The sequence below is a fragment of the Pristiophorus japonicus genome, chromosome 16, assembly GCF_044704955.1.
Source record: "Pristiophorus japonicus isolate sPriJap1 chromosome 16, sPriJap1.hap1, whole genome shotgun sequence".
NCBI classification, from domain to species: domain Eukaryota; kingdom Metazoa; phylum Chordata; class Chondrichthyes; family Pristiophoridae; genus Pristiophorus; species Pristiophorus japonicus.
The window spans coordinates 43,050,778-43,071,646 of record NC_091992.1 but is presented as its reverse complement, the minus strand read 5'-3'; positions in this window follow the sequence as shown (position 1 = coordinate 43,071,646).

Genomic DNA, 20,869 nt, shown 5'->3' with positions numbered 1-20,869 from the left:
AACAGCACTAGCTGCAGTAACACAGGCGTCCAGAGTGTGGAACTACAGGCATTACACTTCTTCTCCTTAATGAAAAGTTATTATAACAAACAATCATCATACATAACTGGCATGGTTATACATGACAAAGGATATGGACTTATTTTGCCATATTTACAAATCAAGCTTAACCACTTGTTTTCTGTTTTGAAGAGGATACCTTTGCTCTCGAACAAAACCTTCCAAACATGGTGTTGAATTTAAACTCATTCGAGGCTGATCCTGAGGGAAGTTTTCCACTAAGGAATGCCCTTGATTTCCATTTGAACTCCCTCTAACTTCAGACTGCTTGTTTTCCTGATTCGGACTCACTTAAATTCTGACTTTCGCTTGGATTTATTTCCAGTACATTGGATGTAGGATATGCTACTGGTGTATCAAAACTATCTGATGAGTCATAAATAATTGACTCACTTCCACCTTCAACTACTTCCATGTCTGCGGGTAAAATATGATCAATGTAACTTGTCCATTATCAAACATCTTGACCAAATATGTGCGAGGACCACATATCTTCACCACTCTTCCTGGTAACCACTTTACCCATTTACGGTGATGGTTCTTCACTCTCACCTTCTGATTTAATTTCACACTTCTCTCTTTTACTCTACCTCTATCATGATTCTCTTTCTGTCTCTTCTACGGACTGTGCCAAGTTTGGTTTTAACAACGAGAATCTGGTTCGTGGCTGTCGTTTGAGAAATAACTCTGCTGGTGGTCTACCAGTAGTTGTGTGAGGAGTATTACGATACGTTATTAGAAAATTAGCCAATTTGTGGTCCAATGACAACTGTTATTTCTTTGGATTTGGATCCAACATTTGTTTGATGAGGGCACATTTTACAATTTGTACAGTGCGCTCTGCTGCACCATTCGCAGCAGGATGGTATGGTGGAACCTTGGTATGTTTCACACCATTTTTGCTCATGAATTGTGCAAATTCTTCTGAATGAAATTGTGGTCCATTATATGAAACAATTTCTTCTGGGAGGCCAAATGAAGAAAATAATCTTCGTAAAATGTCTAATTTGTTATTTTCCACATTGGAAACATCTCGACCCACTTCGAATGGCTATCAATCACAATGAACAATTGTTGTCCTTCTAGCTCAGCAAAATCGATATATAGCCTTTGCCACACCATGAGAGGCCATTTCCATGGCTGTAATGGTACTGATGGTGCTGCTTGCTTACCAATTGACATGTCATAAACTGACTGACGATGTACTCTATATCTTTATCAAGACCTGGCCACCATAAGTAACTGAGTACAAAATTCTTGGTCAAGCACATTCCCAGGTGCTGGTCATGGAGGTCTCCTAATAATTTGGACCTGAATTTATTTGGTATAACCACTCTTGCACCCCACATGATCCAATCTTTATCGACTGATAATTCATTCCTACGAATGAAGAATGGATGTGTATCTTTGTCTGTTATCTGGTTTGGCCATCCGTTTGCAATATAATCATACATCTTTGACTTAACTAGGTCACTTTTGGTTGCCCTCCCAATCTCTTCAGCTGTGACTGGCAGTTCATCGAAAAATAGAACACCTCTTCCCTGTCGGGTGTATCATGTGATGGTGAAGGCAATCTAGACATAGCATCAGCATTACTGTGATCAGCTGATCGTCTGTATTCAATATCATATGTATATGCTGCCAAAATCAAAGCCCATCTCTGCATTCGGGCTGCAGCCAATGTTGGAACTGGGGACTTTGGATGGAGGATTGTTGTCCGTAACGAGAGTAAACTTACGACCATACAAGTATTTGTGGAACTTCTTGACCCCAAAAATTAATGCCAAAGCTTCCCTTCCAATTTGCGCATAATCACTCTCACTGGCACTGAGAGTGCGTGAAGCAAAAGCAATTGATCTCTCCTCCCCACTATGTAATACATGAGAGATTACTGCCCCAACTCCATACGGAGAGGCATCACATGCTAGCTTGATCTCCTGAGATGCGTCATAGTGAACTAACATGATGCTCTCTACCAAGTTGCTTTTACACTCCTTGAATGCTGTATCGCATACTTTTAACCACTTCCAATGAACCTGTTTTTTCAATAGGTCATTGAGTGGCTGTAATACTGTAGCCAAATTTGGTAGGAATTTCGCATAATAGTTCAAAAGACCCAAAAATGATCGAAGTTCAGTGACATTCTTGGGAGTGGGTGCATTTCTGATTGCATCCAGTTTTTCCTTGGCTGGATGTAAACCATCTTTGCCTACTCTGTACCCTAAGTACTCCACTGAGTTTTGAAATAGAAACATAGAAACATAGAAAATAGGTGCAGGCGTAGGCCATTTGGCCCTTCGAGCCTGCACCGCCATTCAATATGATTGTGGCTGATCATTTTTGCAACTTTAGTACCCCATTTCTGCTTTTTCTCCATACCCCTTGATCCCTTTCGCAGTAAGAGTCACATCTAACTCCCTTTTGAATATATCAAACAAACTGGCCTCAACAACTTTCTGTGGTAGAGAGTTCTACAAGTTCACAATTCTCTGAATGAAGAAGTTTCTCCTCATCTCGGTCCTAAGTGACTTACCCCTTACTCTTAGGCTGTGACCCCTGGTTCTGGACTTCCCCAACATCGGGAACATTCTTCCAGCATCTAACCTGTCCAATCTCATCAGAATGTTATATGTTTCTATGAGATCCCCTCTCATTCTTCTAAATTCCAGTGAATATAAGCTTAGTCGATCCAGTCTTTCTTCATATGTCAGTCCCGCCATCCCGGGAATCAGTCTGGTGAACCTTCGCTGCACTCCCTCAATAGCAAGAATGTCCTTCCTCAGATTAGGAGACCAAAACTGTACACAATATTCAAGATGTGGCCTCACCAAGGCCCTGTACAACTGCAGTACGACCTCCCTGCTCCTATACTCAAATCCTCTTGCTATGAAGCCCAATGTGCCATTTGCCTTCTTCACCACCTGCTGTACCTGCATGCCAATTTTCAATGACTGATGTGCCATGACACCCAGGTCTCATTGCACCTCCCCTTTTCTTAATCTGTCACCATTCAGATAATAGTCTGCCTTCCTGTTTTTGCCACCAAAGTGGATAACCTCACATTTATCTACATTATACCGCATCTGCCATGCATTTGCCCACTCACCTGACCTGTCCAAGTCACTCTGCAGCCTCTTAGCATCCTCCTCATAGCTCACACTGCCACCCAGCTTAATGTCATCTGCAAACTTGGAGATATTACATTCAATTCCTTTGTCCAAATCATTAATATATATTGTAAATAGCTGAAGTCCCATCACTGAACCTTGTGGTACCCCAATTGTCACTGCCTGCCATTCTGAAAAGGTCCCGTTTACTCCTACTCTTTGCTTCCTGTCTGCCAACCAGTTCTCTATCCACGTCAATACATTACCCCCAATACCATGTGTTTTAATTTTGCACACTAATCTCTTGTGTGGGACTTTGTCAAAAGCCTTTTGAAAGTCTAAATACACCACATCCACTGGTTCTCCTTTGTCCACTCTACTAGTTACATCCTCAAAAAATTCTGGAAGATTTGTCAAGCATGATTTCCCTTTCATAAATCCATGCTGGCTTGGACCAATCCTGTCACTGCTTTCCAAATGCGCTGCTATTACATCTTTAATAATTGATTCCAACATTTTCCACTTGCGAGCAGCCACTCATACTCTGTGCTTCTCTCGCCGTTTGAGGACTTCATTCAATATGTTATGATGAATTTTCCTATTTGGTGCTGAAATTAGTATGTCATCTAAATAACATACTACCCCTTCAATACCTTGCAAAATCTGGTTCATTACCCCTTGGAATATGGCAAGGGCGGAAGACACTCCAATTGATGGCCTATTAAATTGAAATAGGCCTAGACGAGTATTTATAGTCCAGCATGACTTGGACTCCTCATTTAGTTCAAGCTGTAAGCAGGCATTCATCAGATCCAACTTTGAGAAAATCTGACCCCCTGTCAGTGTTGTGAACAAATCTTCTATATTTGGCAATGTATTGGGGATATTATCCTCTAGAACCTGGTTTACAGTTACTTTATAATCACCACACAATCTTACCTTCCCATCGGACTTGGGTACAACAACAATGGGTGTAGCCCAATTACATCGATCTATCTTAGAAATAATGTTCTCAGTCTCTTGTCTTTTGAGTTCTTACTCAACTTTCTCCTTGAGTGCATATGGTACGGAACGTGGCTTGCAGTAAACCGATCTAGCGTCCTTCTGTACCCTGACACACAGTTTGAAGCCTCAAAATTCTTACCCTTATTTACAAGGCCATGGCCTCGCCCCCTCTGTAATCTCCTTCAGCCTCACAACCCCCTGAGATGTCTGCGCTCCTCAAATTCTGCCCTCTTGCTCAACTATTGGTGGCCATGCCTTCAGCTGCCTGGGCCCTAAGCTTTGGAACTCCCTCCCTAAACCTCACCGCCTCTCTTTCCTCCTTTAAGACACTCCTTAAAACCTACCTCTTTGACCAAGCTTTTGGTCATCTGCCGTAATTTCTTCTTATGTGGCTCGGTGTCAAATTTATTTGTTTTGCCTTAGAACACTCCTGTGAAGCGCGTTGGGATGTTTTATTACGTTAAAGGCACTATATAAATACAAGTTGTTGTTGTTGCTAGGTTGTGCAGAATGTAGCATACCTTGGTTACTCTCAAAGCCTTTACTAGGTTACAGTGAAAGATGTTTCCTCATGCATCAAGGTACCAGAATCAATGTTTCCGCTTGCCTATGGTATACTTAATTATACATCTGGTGGAGGTATGGTCCTCATTATACCTGTGCTCTGCTGGTATCTAGGGATCAGTCCTCCTACCAATGCACTCAGCATCCACATCCTTGATCACTGCCACCATCACTGCTACAGTGGTTACAATACGTACAATCTACAGAATGCATTGCAGCAACTCACCAAGGTTACTTCAACAGCAGTTCCCTGCAACCTCTACCACCAGAAGTACAATAGGAGTAATGTCATGGAAACACCATTGGCTCCAACTTCCCCTCCAAGTCACACCATTCTGACCTGGGCAAGTACAATGGGACACGGGAGAGGTCATCCAATGTGCAAAGGAGAATGGTGATTTCTGAGGAACAGCCCATCAGACCATGCAGTCCAACTACAGAAAATAACTTAAAGATTCACAAAAAATGCAACAAAATTCATATTTTCTGCCTTTCCTTTTAATGACCTTTCCATAACAGGTGTAGCCTCGCAACTGGTGATACCAATTTTACATGGACATCTTTCTTACCTTACAACCCACGTTAATGTAGAAAGTGACTCAGAAGGCATTGCAGCATTTTAATAAAAATTGCGCCTCTGTCCGCACCCTGGAGAACGGTAAAGAGTGTCGAAATGTTTACCGCTGGGCGGCCAACTTCTAGCACCCCACCAGGAAATTTGGTGACAGTTTTGCGGTGGTGCAAAAAGCCACCGCCCCGCTCTGTAGTTTCATTCAGATCATGACATCAGTCATTGTGCAACATCCCTGCTAGCGCCCGGTCGCTAAATTAGGTGCTAACGCATCATTTAACATCCACCCCAAGACACGCCTGAAAAACCAGGCGACGCCACGGTGGAGTAGCCACTATTTGCAGCGTATTTAAAGTGAGGGAGGTGAATCCTAAATCGGAGCTCACATTGAGCATAACATTTGCGCACAGCACGCTGCGTGAACCTCAGACTTTAAAGCGGCAGATCTACAGTGAAATAATTTTATAAGAGCATTATTAGTTCTTGCTCCATGCTCTTAGGTGGCATCAAGATAGAAGGGCTGTTGGCCATGTCAGACCACGGATGAGGAGAGGCTGAAGACGTCTGGATAGGAGGTCTTACCCCCCAAGGGCTTACAGGCAGCAACACTCCTACCTCCAACTCTCTGTGGAGCAGTGTGTGAGAAGGCTGCACTTATGAAAGGAAGTGCTGACAGAGATATGCCATCACAGACAGGCAGATCTGCAGTCTCACATCGGCACCAGGACTGCGCTGCCCTTCGCAGTGAAGGTCACTGTGGCACTGACCTTCTATGCCTCCGGCTCCTTCCAGACTCCAGCAGGGGACATATGCAGCATCTCTCAATACGCTGCACATCACTGCATTAACCATGTCACAAAGGCTCTTTACGCCCGCAGAATAGACTTCATAATGTTTCCAATGAGCAGGGAGAGCCAGAATGAGCGGGCATGCAGCTTTGGCAGGATTGCGGACTTCCTGAGGGTTCAAGGAGCCATTGACTACACACACATGGCCTTGCGAGCACCATTCAACAACGCAGAATGTATTCAGAATTCAAAAGGGATACCACTTCTTGAATGTGCAGCTAGTGTGCGACCACATGCAGCGCATCCTTGCAGTGAATGCCTGCTATCCAGGGAGCGCACATGATGCTTTTATCCTGCGTGAGAACACTGTGTCACAAGTGTTTCGGCCACTAAGGGAATGGTGCGGCTGGCTGCTCAGGGACAAAGGATATGGCCTCACCTGGCTGATGACCCCAACTCCACAACCCCACCACAGAAGCGGAGCATCGCTACAATGACAGCCATGCGGCCATCCATAATATTATCGAACAGATAATAGGGGTGCTCAAGCAGTGTTTCCGGTGCCTGGACTGCTCTGGAGGCACCTCTCAACAGGTGTCGGAATTCATTCTGGTATGCTGCATGCTACACAACTTGGCCATCATGAGGGGCCAGGCATTGCCAGTGGGGTTTGCACCCTCACCTCAGCAGGAAGAGGACGAGGAACAGGAGCCTGGCAAGGCACCGGATCGCCATCCACACCAGGCGGAGCACCATCCACAGAGGAGACAGCGTCGCGATGCTGCCAGACTTAGAGCCGCATGTCAGCAGCTCACAATGGATCAGTTCTCTTGAATGGAGGAAGGTAAGGGATGCAGCTAATACTGACCGCGCTATGTGCCATCCGTTAAACTCTACAATCATACACAAGGCGCCAGTGCAAAACTGTCAAAGTAACATTTTACTAACGACGCCAATGTCGTTGCCTCAACCAACAAAACCAAACCCACCCGCCCCCTCCCCAGCAAGTAACAACACAAAACACAACAAAGCACAATGAAGTGCAACAATGTAACAACATATTTACAGATATTATTTACATTGGGAGTACATGTTCCCATGGTGGGCAAAGTCGTCAATCAGACTTTGCCTGGCATTTCCCACCCCCTCAACTTTACCCCTCTCCCATACCAACTACTCCTCTTCAATGTGGCCTTAATGCTGACAGCAAGGCTGCTTGAGGTCTGCTGTGTGTGGAGCAGATAGTCCAGACAGACTACTAGGAGGCCCTGGACAAGCTCTGGCCCTTGAAGGCCCGGCTGTGGACATCACCGCCTCAGCATTGGCGGCAGCAGTCTGTGATGGCTCGGGGGTACACCACGGTGGGTGCAAAGGTGGAGGGGCAGTGGTGGGAGCTGGAATGCTGTAATCTTGAGAAAGGACAGCACCTTCCAATTCCAGGGGCCCACTGCGACTCACATGGGGTGGAGCGTTAGCATCCGGAGCACGATGTGTGAGCACAACTTGCTGGCCTGCTTCGGCACTGGGACTCCACTATTGCTTATCGAACCCACCTCCCTCTGTGAGCGGGCAAGGATGGGCTCGTTGGACTCCTGAGAGGCACGGGCAATGCAAGTACGTCAATGCTCTGCGGGATCCTATCCAATGCACCCATGAGGTCGCGGTACATTTGCGTGGTCACCCTGGACAGAGCCGCCAAGTCCAGGTCCGCGTCTGCCAGTCTCTCACCGGGACTCCTGGGCCGACTCACCCTCCGGGAGCTGGCCTCCGAGCTCCCTCCCGCTGGGCATTGCTGTAGGCCACTGGGGCCAGGAGCCTCAGAGTCGTCAAACCCATCAAAAGAAGCCTCCTACCCCGATGTTGCGTGCCCACTAGATGGGACTGATGTGGTCTCCCCACTCAGTGGGGTCTCACGCTCAGGGAGAACACTGTCATCCCCTCCGTTGTTATCGCCCCCGTCCCCAGATATTGACGGCTATGGGGCAGGCTGCTGCACTTCTGGTTGGTCATATGTAAGCACAAAGCAACAGACGTGTGGTTCACAGCAGGGGAGGGAGCACGGAGATAAGAGAAAGGGGACATTGGATATCTATATGTAAAGGGGATAGGCTACTTGATATCAGGGTTCAAAGAACTCACATAAATCGCAAATGCCATTCACATACTGTCACTATCCACAGGGGGCTCTACCTCACCAGACGCCACCATGCAAACTGGGATGCCCATGAGGGTCGACACTCACTGCTCCACATCAGTGAGGTCCTACAGATCAGGCTCTACATTTACGGTACGGTGCTGCTCACGCCGATTGTGGGCCAATTGTGCCTACAAAAAGAACAAGAAGAAGGTGTGAGTGAGTGTGTAGCTCGGTGTGTGGCACACGTGCCTTTCATAGTATATTAGCTGCTACTGTCTGGAAGTGTAAAGATGTGCATTATAATCTGCGTGGCTGTGCACTGAGCAAGTAGGAAGGCTGGGAGGATCTGATAGCTCAGGGTGATGTTTGCCCAATGCATATCAAGAATCAAAATGTGGAAGGAGGGGTGAAAATAAATAGGGGACAAGAGGGTCCATGACACCTGAATGAGCAGGGCATGGCTGGTGAACATGCTGGTGAGCCTCCAGCTTTCAGGTGGCTTCACAAACCCACACTATGGCCTGGAACACATAGAGAAGGGGCAGCTCCATCAAAGACTTTACATTGTATGAGACAGTGATATTGCAACCATGACAGGGTACATAAATGTAAAGGGTACTCACCCTGATGACCCTCATGAGGTCGTTGAACTTCTTGCGAAATTGAGTGGCAATTCTAGGCACTGTATCTGTTGCTGACACTTCCTGCACAATCTGTCTTGTATTCAACTAGCATTGTAATCCATGTATAAACTGACCTAAGTTGTACACCATGAGAACACTGACCACAAGGTGGGAGACACTCCTAACCTGGACCTTCAGGTATAAAAGGGGAAGCTCCACCCATCTTCATCACTTGAGTGCTAAGGAATAAAGGACAGATCACAGACTGACCTTCTCTCAAGCATGGGCCTCGTGTGCATTTATACTGTGTAGTAAGGACGTATCAATGGCGACAAAAAACTGGGATTTAAACCACGCGAGCATGGCCACTAGCAGAACATACGAGAGGTACTGTGTTAAGGAATGGTTGGGACAGAGATTCAACATTGTTAAAGCAGCACACAGTTCTCCAGGCAGACAAGGGCAGTCAGGCATGCCCCAACATGTAGTCGAACCCAGAGGGGGAGTTCGACAGAGACAATGGCAAGCTGAACAGCGATTCACGCCATTGCAAGGGACAATGCGGCCAGTAATGGGGCCATCAACACCTGTTAATGGTGCACTCAAGGACAATAACAGGGACAGTCAGGGACGATCGACTGGCAAGGGACCTTTTGTTTCAAACCGCAACTCATGCTGGAGGCGTGGAGGCATACATTCAGCCAGAGTTTGCAGAGATGAGCAAAATACCTGCAGAAATTGCAGAAATGGACACTGGGGGAAATCGCTGGAAGCTGAAGTTCAGCGAGTTCATGTGGAGCACGTATACAGTTCATACACCAGGACGCCACCGATAATGATGAAAATGCTCCTCAATGGCATCCCAGTATCAATGGAGTTAGACACGGGTGCCAGCCAGTCCCTGATGGGTATCAAACAGTTCGAAAAGTTGTGGGCATCCAAGGCCAGGAGGCCAAACTTATCACCGATTGACGCACAGCTACGGACTTACACAAAGCAGATCATTCCGGTGCTAGGCAGCGCCACGGTAGTCGTGACCCACAAAGATTCGGAGAACAGGTTGCCACTCTGGATTGTCCCAGGGGACGGTCCCGCACTACTGGGGAGGAGTTGGCTTGCTGTCATGAACTGGAAATGGGGCGATGTCAATGCAATTTCCTCTGTGGAGCGAGTATCATGCTCACAGGTCCTGGACAAATTTGGCTCATTATTTCAACCCGGCATTGGCACTTTCATGGGGGCCAAGGTAGTGATTCACATAAACCCGGACGCCAGACCAGTACACCACAAGGCCAGAGCAGTGCCGTACGTGATGCGGGAAAAGATAGAAGGCGAATTGGACCGCCTGTTGAGGGAAGGCATCATCTCGCCAGTCGAATTCAGTGACTGGGCGAGCCCGATTGTGCCGGTGCTCAAGGCGGATGGGTCGGTCAGGATATGTGGCGATTACAAGGCCACCATCAATTGGGTGTCACTCCAAGACCAGTACCCGCTACCGAGAGCGGAGGACCTCTTTGCGACGCTATCCGGTGGCAAACTTTTTTCAAAATTGGACCTGACCTCAGCTTACATGACCCAGGAGCTGGCGAGTGAGTCGAAGAAGCTGACCACCATCACGACACACAAGGGTTGTTTGAGTACAACAGATGTCCATTCGGGATTCGCTCGGCTGCCGCGATCTTCCAACGAAATATGGAAAGCCTCCTCAAGTCGATTCCAGGGACGGTGGTTTTTCAGGACGACATCCTCATGGTTACGATACTGAAGAACGCCTCCACAACCTGGAGGAGGTGCTACGCAGACTGGACCGGGTAGGTCTGCGACTGAAAAAGGCGAAGTGCGTCTTCCTAGCTCCAGAGGTAGAATTACTGGGGATGAGGGTAGCAGCAGACGGGATCAGCCCTACTGCATCCAAGACGGAAGCGATCCAGAGAGCACCCAGACCCCGTAACACGACGGAGCTGCATTCGTTCCTGGGGCTCCTGAACTATTTTGGTAACTTTCTTCCCAAATTGAGCACGCTGCTAGAGCCGCTACACGTGCTCCTACGCAAAGGTCGCGAATGGGTCTGGGGGGACAGCCAGGAAAGGGCTTTTAATAGAGCACGCAATTTGTTATGTTCCAACAATCTGTTAACGCTATATGACCCATGTAAGAAACTTGTGTTAACGTGCGATGCGTCGTCCTATGGTGTCGGGTGTGTGTTGCAGCATGTCAATGCCAAGGGTCAGTTACAGCCGGTAGCTTATGCCTCCAGGAGCCTGTCCCAGGCAGAAAGGGGCTACGGGATGGTCGAAAAGGAGGCGCTCGCATATGTATATGCGGTAAAGAAAATGCACCAGTACCTGTTTGGCAGGAAATTTGAGCTGGAGACAGATCACAAACCCCTAACGTCCCTTTTGGCCGACAACAAGGCCATAAATGCAAATGCATCGGCCCGCATACAGAGGTGGGCACTCACGTTAGCTGCCTATGACTACACAATTCGGCACAGACCGGGCACCGAAAACTGCGCCGATGCACTCAGCAGGCTCCCACTAGCCACCACTGAGGGGGCTACCGAGCATGATGCTGAGATGGTCATGGCTGTTGAAGCTTTCGGAAGCGAAGGCTCACCCGTGACAGCCCGTCAGATTAAAGTCTGGACAAATAGAGACCCGCTATTGTCTCTAGTCAAGAAATGTGTCCTGAATGGGGGCTGGGCAGCCACGTACAGGTCATGCCCTGAGAAATTTAAACCATTTCACAGGCGCAAGGATGAACTCTCGATTCAGGCCGATTGTCTACTGTGGGGAAACCGCATAGTCATGCCCCAGATGGGCAGAGAGGTGTTCATCAGAGAACTCCACAATGGGCACCCGGGCATTGTCACGATGAAGGCAATTGCCAGGTCACACGTTTGGTGGCCAGGGATAGACGCAGATCTGGAACTTTGTGTTTGCAGGTGCAACACGTGTGCCCAGCTGGGCCATGCGCCCAGGGAAGCCCCCCTTAGTCCCTGGCCATGGCCCGCCAAGCCTTGGTCACGCATCCATGTGGACTACTCAGGTCCTTTCATGGGGAAAATGTTTTTGATTGTAGTAGACGCCTACTCCAAATGGATCGAGTGTGACATTTTAAATTCAAGCACATCCTCTGCCACGGTAGAAAGTCTACGGGCAATGTTCGCCGCCCACGGTCTACCAGACATCTTGGTCAGCGACAATGGCCCGTGCTTCACAAGTACTGAATTCCAGGACTTCATGGCAGGCAATGGAATTAACCATGTTAGAACGGCACCATTCAAGCCGGCCTCAAACGGCCAGGCAGAACGAGCAGTGCAGATAATCAAACAGGGGATGCTCAGATTCCAAGGGGGTTCCCTACAAACCCGCTTATCACGCCTCCTGTTGGCCTATAGATCCCGACCACACTCACTCACAGGGGTTCCACCCGCAGAGCTACTAATGAAAAGGACGCTCAAAACCGGATTATCCCTTATACACCCCACCATGAAAGAAATTGTCGAGAGCAGGCACCAGTCACAATATCACTACCATGACAGGAATGCGAGGGCACGATGTATTGATGTAAATGATCCTGTTTTTGTCCTCAACTACACTGCAGGGCCCAAATGGCTTGCAGGCACTGTGGTTGCCAAAGAGGGAAATAGGATTCTGGTAGTTAAACTTACCAATGGACAAATCTGCCGCAAACATGTGGATCAAACAAAAAGGAGGTTCAGCAACCCCATAGAAGAAGCAGAGGAAGAACACGATATAGAGTTCACTCCACCACAGGTGACCGAACACCGGAACCAAAGGGAGGAGAGCCCAGTCACTGTGGGCAGTCCGGACAGGCCTGAGGCACTGCAAACAGCAGACACTCAGGCCAGCGCCCAACAACCAGAGCCCCAACTCAGGCGCTCTACAAGGGAGCGTAAACCACCAGAGAGACTCAACCTGTGATCCCAATAAGACTTTGGGGGGGAGGTGATGTCATGTATTCAACCAGCATTGTAACCCATGTATAAACTGACCTAAGTTGTACACCGTGAGAACACTGACCAGTAGGTGGGAGACACTCCTAACCTGGACCTTCAGGTATAAAAGGGCAAGCTCCACCCACCTTCATCACTTGAGTGCTAAGGAATAAAGGACAGGTCACAGACTGACCTTCTCTCAAGCATGGGCCTCGTGTGCATTTATACTGTGTAGTAAGGACGTATCACAATCTCCCTCTCTATCCTCCTAAAGACTCTTGGCATGGGCCTCCTTCCTCCAGCGAGATGTAAGGCAAGCAACCTCCCCTCAGCGGCCATGGCAGAGAAGTGGCATGCTCTCTGGCCTCCTTCCTGCTGCGCCATTTCTCCCACTCTGCTCGAGGTCCCCAAGTCGATCTGCGCATGCGCAAACTTATATTGCCGTGCCAATACTTTCGGCTGGCTCAGGAACTATAGGACACCTCTGCGCATGCGCAAGAAACTGAGCTTTTTTGGCATGGCGGTTTTCGGTTGGGTTTGCCAAGCACATGTGTGTAACACCTGATTTAATGCCCCTGATCACTGTCGCTGAGTTTCAGGTGGAGGCGCAAACTTTTATAGGGCACTAAATTTACCACCACGCCACCATTAGCACCCTAAGAAGCCTCCAACCAAAATTCCAGCCCTAAATGTCAACACTTCTTTCAGGCAGAATCTTTCCATAGCCACCTGCCTCATCCCTGTAAATGTATGTCATGTGCAGATGAGGTAGCAACCTGGCAAATTGGGTCTCTGCTCTTTTGTACTCATCCTAAGACTCCAGAAACTGATGCACACAGCGGGTTGTGATGAGGAAAATTAATCCTGGTGTGTCTCACCATTTTCGTTTCGGAGGACACTTCACCTCAGTGTCCAGGGTATAGAGTTTCTCCTTTTCGCTGTTCATCCCACAAGAAAACATAGATTTAAAGTAATTGTTAATGGATTTTAGGGGAGTTGAGGAGAACTTTTTTCACCCAGAGGGTGGTGGTGGTCTGGAACTCACTGTCTGAAAGGATGGTAGAAGCAGATACCCTCATCACATTTAAAATGTACTTGGATATGCACTTGAAGTGCTGTAACCTACAAGGCTACGGACCAAGAACTGGAAAATGGGATTCGGCTGGATAGCTCTTTTTCAGACACGATGCGCCAAATGGCCTCCTTCTGTGGACTGGGAAAATAGATTAAAGTGTAGGACAGTTGCTGAACAGTGGTGTACAGTTAAGGAGATATTTCACAACTCTCAAGAAAAATATAGTCCAGTGAGGAGGAAAGGGTGTAAGAGAAAAGATAGCCGTCCATGGCTAACTAAAGAAATAAAGGACAGTATCCAATTAAAAACAAGTGCATACAAAGTGGCCAAAATTAGTGGGAGGACAGAAGATTTGGAAGCTTTTAAAGGCCAGCAAAGAATGACTACAAAAATTATTAAGAAAGAGAAGATAGGCTATGAAAGTAAACTAGCACTAAATATAAAAACAGATAGTAAGAGTTTCTATAGGTATATAAAAAGGAAAAGAGTGGTTAAAGTAAATGTTGGTCCCTTAGAGGACGAGACCAGGGAATTAGTAATGGGCAACATGGAGATGGCAGAAACTCTGAACAAATATTTTGTATCAGCCTTTACAGTAGAGAACACTAACAATATCCCAACAGTGGATAGTCAAGGGGCTACAGGGGGGGAAGAACTTAACACAATCACTAAGGAGGAGGTACTCAGTAAGATAATGGGACTAAGGGCAGATAAATCCCCTGGACCTGATGGCTTGCATCCTAGGATCTTAAGAGAAGTAGCGGCAGGGATTGTGGATGCATTGGTTGTAATTTACCAAAATTCCCTGGATTTGGGAGAGGTCCCAACAGATTGGAAACTGCAAATGTAATGCTCCTATTTAAAAAAGCAGGCAGATAAAAAGCAGGAAACTATAGACCAGTTAGCCTAACATCTGTGGTTGGGAAAATGTTGGAGTCCATTATTAAAGAAGCAGTAGCAGGACATTTGGAAAAGCAAAATTCAGTCAGGCAGAGTCAGCATGGATTTATGAAGGGGAAGTCATGTTTGACAAATTTGTTGGAATTCTTTGAGGATGTGACGAACAATGTGAATAAAGGGGAAACCAGTGGATGTGGTGTATTTGGACTTCGAGAAGGCATTTGACAAGGTGCCACATAAAAGGTTACTGCACAAGATAAAAGTTTACGGGGTTGGGGGTAATATATTAACATGGATAGAGGATTGGCTAACGAACAGAAAACAGAGAGTCGGGATAAATGGTTCATTCTTGAGTTGGCAATCAGTAACTAGTGGAGTGCCGCAGGGATCAGTGCTGGGACCCCAACTATTTACAATCTATATTAACAACTTGGAAGAAGGGACTGAGTGTAATGTAGCCAAGTTTGCTGACAATACAAAGATAAGAGGAAAAGCAATGTATGAGGAGTACACAGAAAATCTGCAAAAGGACATAGACAGGCTAAGTAAGTGGGCAAAAAATTGGCAGATGGAGTATAATGTTGGAAAGTGTGAGGTCATGCACTTTGGCAGAAAAAATCAAAAAGCAAGTTATTATTTAAATGGAGAAAGATTGCAAAGTGCTGCAGTACAGCGGGACCTGGGGGTACTTGTGCATGAAACACAAAAGGTTAGTATGCACGTATAGCAAGTGATCAGGAAGGCCAATGGAGCTTGGCCTTTATATGCAAAGGGGATGGAGTATAAAAGCAGGGAAGTCTTGCTACAGTTATAAAGGGTATTGATGAGGCCACACCTGGAATACTGCATGCAGTTTTGGTTTCCATATTTAAAAAAGGATATACTTGCTTTGGAGGCAGTTCAGAGAAGGTTCACTAGGTTGATTCCAGAGATGAGGGGGTTGACTTATGAAGATAGGTTGAGTAGGTTGGGCCTCTATTCATTGGAATTCAGAAGATTGAGAGGTGATCTTATCGAACCGTATAAGATTATGAGGGGGCTTAACAAGGTGGATGCAGAGAAAATGTTTCCACTGATGGGAGAGACTAGAACTAGGGGGCATAATCTTAGAAAACTGAGACAAGGAGAATTTTTTTTTCTCAGAGGGTTGTAAATCTGTGGAATTCGCTGCCTCAGAGAGCTGTGGAAGCTGGGACATTGAATAAATTTAAGACAGAGATAGACAGTTTCTTAACCGATAAGGGAATAAGGGGTTATGGGGAGCGGGCAGAGAAGCGGACCTGAGTCCATGATCGGATCAGCCAAGATCGTATAAAATGTCGGAGCAGGCTCGAGGGGCCGTATGGCCTACTCCTGCTCCTATTTCTTATGTTCTTATGTGCCGTAAATTTCTACGATTCTGTGATTCAATTTTTCTGTTCTTGCTGTAGCATAATTTTTCATCTCACCATATTTCATCCTTTGCTCCCCACTACCACCAGAGAACAAGGTGGGATTAGAAATTGACAATGACAGCACATCTTTCTCCAGAATAAGTGATGAAATCATTGCCTCCATTGCAATTCTTCTCCTTTCCCAGCACATGCTGTGCTAACTAATTGTCTTGCTAGTGAGCAAAAGTCCAGAAGAACACATATGCAAATCAGCTAGAAAGATTTGATGAGAGTGGCAGACTAAGGCCAAGGCTACTTTAAGTTGAAACCAGTTAGATTCACATAAGGGATTACAAGTGTGAGTATGTACTAAACTCACAGGCGCAGAGTAGGGTACTTTATTGTTTCCTTGTCATGAGGAGCTACACAGAATTAAGTCAAAAATGCAGCAAGGTTACTACAAATATCCAATTCATTTAACATAGGATACACACTAACATAGGGTCATGCTATTGTTTGACTAGATATCAGGCTGTGAAGGTAAACTCCTCATCAGAATAGACACTGGCTTAGAAATTGGATATGACCTGAAAACATGGACCAGCGCTATTTGGCTGCACCTGTTTAAAGTGGTACAGGCAGCACGCATAATTTGTGCCACCTACTCATTTACATGATTGGAGTGCTGTTCTCAGTGCTAAACGCACTGTTGGTTAGCTTACCGCTCAACAGGCGGGTTAATATCGGGTGCAGTCTAGTGACCAGTAATCTTTGGTCTAGTCTCTCTCCACTACTTAATAGGGAGGTACTTTGATGCAGCAGCACCTCATTGTCATTGGAGTGGGAAGACATGGCTCAGCGATAGCACAGAGAACGAGTCAGAAAGTTCTCGGATGCAGCTCTTGAGGCATTGGTAGTGACAGTGGAGAGAAGGCGAAGGTCTTGTTCCCACAAGGTGGCAGGAAGCCATCAAAGCACCTTCCAGAAGGCTATGGTAAGAGATAGATGCATATGTCATGGCCAAAGGTATCATACCGCGGATATAGATCCAGTGCCGCAAAAGGTTTAATGACCTCACACGGCATATCAAGGTGAGTGAAGGCTTCAGCAAATGCCTTAGTCAACCAGCTGCACCACAAGCCTCACACACTGCTCAATGTACCATACCCCATTACTCACCTACCAGCAATCTCTACCTATCACCATTCATACCTCACAATCATAGCTTCACGTCACCCTCACACCGTGCACACATTGACAGCTATTCAACTATGTCAGGCACGTCACACAAACACATTGCACTTCTCTTTCTCTTGCAGGCCCACTCGCACCCGCCCGAGCAGCCTCAGATGGGAGGCGGCCATGCCACTTTACAGGCCTTGAGCCAATTGGAGGAGACGGTGCTCAACATTAATGGAGGGGAAGTCACCAAAGCCGTTGACTCCCTTGGGGACAATAATGGTATGGTCATTTCTAATCCTTCTTCTCACATCCCACTTCCCCCTCATCCCATAATCTATCTTACTTACAAGCTGCTTATGCTGTATGCATGGACACCTTGCTTCCCACCCCGCCTCCCCTCACCATAACCCGACACTTGTGCGGGGGGAAAGGGTAGCTCGGGGGCCAGCTTCCCGGAGGGCTGCACATGACCAAGATGACGACCTCGATAGGGCAGACTTCAGAAGATGGACGATGGGCATGCACACGGAAATCCTAGGTGCAACGGCAAGTCTACCAGAGAGCCTCTTGTCAGTGTCAAGGAGCATGGAGGTGTCTGGCTCCAACATTGGACAGGGCTTTGCACAGAGCTTGGAGCCCAAGATTTCCAGGCTGGAAATGATGGACAACTCCAGGAGAGACTTTGTCGAGCCAGCCATGATGCTGTGTGTGATGGGCAATGTCGCCGATTCCATTGCAGAACAGGCAGAAGCGACCCAACATATCAATGCTGCATTGGAAGCTCAGACTGCTGCCATCGTGGCGAGGTTTATGAGTCTCGAAAGGGGCGTGAGTGTATCACAGCAGGCCAGACATCTGTCCTCCAACAGATTTCTAGGAATGCTGAGGCGCTTCCCTGGGGGAGTGACAATAGGTCAGTGCATACAGGAACCTGCTGTCCTTTCTCAGGATAACAGCATTCTTACTCCCATCATTGCCCTTGCCACTGCCTTTCAGCCATCCAGCCCAGACTGCTGCCACCCATACCGAGGTGGTGTAGTCAACAGCCAGGCCCTTGTAAGTCCACAGATGGTCGAGGTCGTCTTGCAAGGTCACCTGTAGTCTCCCCCATGGAAACTCAGCAGGTCTCCACCAGCCATGGTGCAGCCACTGGGGGGGAGCACTGCATAGGAGCACTAGAGTAGGAAAGGGCACCTGAGTGACAGGAACAAAGGGATTGCACAAGTGTGATTATTGTACTGTTAATTGAATATTCATAAATGTATAAATTTTGTTTGGAATGTCTGTTTTGTGCTGGCTCTCATTTGGGCTTTGTGCCCAGTTAGATACTGCTATGTTCTGTAACAGAGGGATGGTAAGATGGGGATGTGTTTGTTGGGGATGTGGTGAGCAAGGGAGATCTGGGGTTTCATTCACTCGAATCGCAGTTGGATGAGGCATTAACAGACAGCCCATCCGAAAGGAGGATTTTCTGCCTGCCTCCTCGTCTTCCTCCTCTCCATCATCATCTTCCTGAGGTGGTCCCGCAATCGTGGTTGGTAAGGGCTGAGTGCTCATGATAGCCAAGTTGTGAAGCATACAGCAGACCACCACAAAATGGGAAACCCACTCTGGCGAGTACTGGAAGTCTCCTCCCGAGCGGTCAAGGCAGCGGAACCGTTGCTTCAGCAGCCCAATGGGCTGCTTGATGATGTTCCTGGTGGCAGCACGGCTCTTATTATACAGAAACATAGAAAATAGGTGCAGGAGTAAGCCATTCAGCCCTTCGAGCCTGCACCACTATTCAATAAGATCATGGCTGATCATTCATCTCAGTACCCCTTTCCTGCTTTCTCTCCATACCACTTGATCCCTTTAGCCATAAGGGCCATATCTAACACCCTCTTGAATATATCGAATGAACTGGCATCAACAACTCTCTGCGGTAGGGAATTCCACAGGTTAACAACTCTCTGAGTGAAGAAGTTTCTCCTCATCTCAGTCCTAAATGGCTTATCCTTATCCTTAGACTATGTCCCCTGGTTCTGGACTTCCCCAATATCGGGAACATTCTTCCTGCATCTAACCTGTCCAGTCCCATCAGAATTCTATATGTTTCTATGAGATCCCCTCTCATCCTTCTAAACTCCAGTGAATACAGGCCCAGTCGATCCAGTCTCTCGTCATATGTCAGTCCAGCCATCCCGGGAATCAGTCTGGTGAACCTTCGCTGCACTCCCTCAATAGCAAGTACATCCTTCCTCAGATTAGGAGACCAAAACTGAACACAGTTTTCTCACTAAGGCCCTGTACAACTGCAGTAAGACCTCCCTGCTCCTATACTCAAATCCCCTTGCTATGAAGGCCAACATGCCATTTGCCTTCTTCATCGCCTGCTGCACCTGCATGCCAACTTTCAATGACTGATGCACCATGACACCCAGGTCTCGTTGCACCTCCCCTTTTCCTAATCTGCCGCCATTCAGATAATATTCTGCATTCGTGTTTTTGCCACTAAAGTGGATAACCTCACATTTATCCACATTATGCTGCATCTGCCATGCGTTTGCCCACTCACCTAACCTATCTAAGTCACACTGCAGCCTCTTAGCGTCCTCCTCACAGCTCACACTGCCACCCAGCTTAGTGTCATCTGCAAACTTGGAGATATTACACTCAATTCCTTCATCTAAATCATTAATGTATATTGTAAATAGCTGGGATCCCAGCACTGAGCCCAGCGGCACCCCATTAGTCACTGCCTACCATTCTGAAAAGGACCCGTTTATCCCGACTCTCTGCTTCCTGTCTGCCAACCAGTTCTCTATCCACATCAGTCCATTACCATGTGCTTTAATTTTGCACACCAATCTCTTGTCAAAAGCCTTTTGATAGTTCAAATACACCACATCCACTGGTTCTCCCTTGTCCACTCTACCAGTTACATCCTCAAAAAATTCTAAAAGATTTGTCAAGCATGATTTCCCTTTCATAAATCCATGCTGACTTGGACCGATCCTGTCATTGCTTTCCAAATGCGCTGCTATTTCATCTTTAATAATTGATTCCAATATTTTCCCCACTACTGATGTCAGGCTAACCAGTCTATAATTACCTGTTTTCTCTCTTCCTCCTTTCTAAAAAAGTGGTGTTACATTAGCTACCCTACAATCCATAGGAACTGATCCAGAGTCGATAGACTGTTGGAAAATGATCACCAATGCATCCACTAGGGTTACTTCCTTAAGTACTATCAGGCCCCAGGGATTTATCAGCCTTCAATCCCATCAATTTCCCTAACACAATTTCCTGCCTAATAAGGATTTCCTTCAGTTCCTCCTTCTCACTAGACCCTCAGCCCCTAGTATTTCCAGAAGGTTATTTGTGACTTCCTTCGTGAAGACAGAACCAAAGTACTTGTTTAACTGATCTGCCATTTCTTTGTTTCCCATTATAAATTCACCTGAATCTGACTGCAAGGGACCTACGTTTGTCTTCATTAATCTTTTTCTCTTCACATAACTATAGAAGCTTTTGCAGTCAG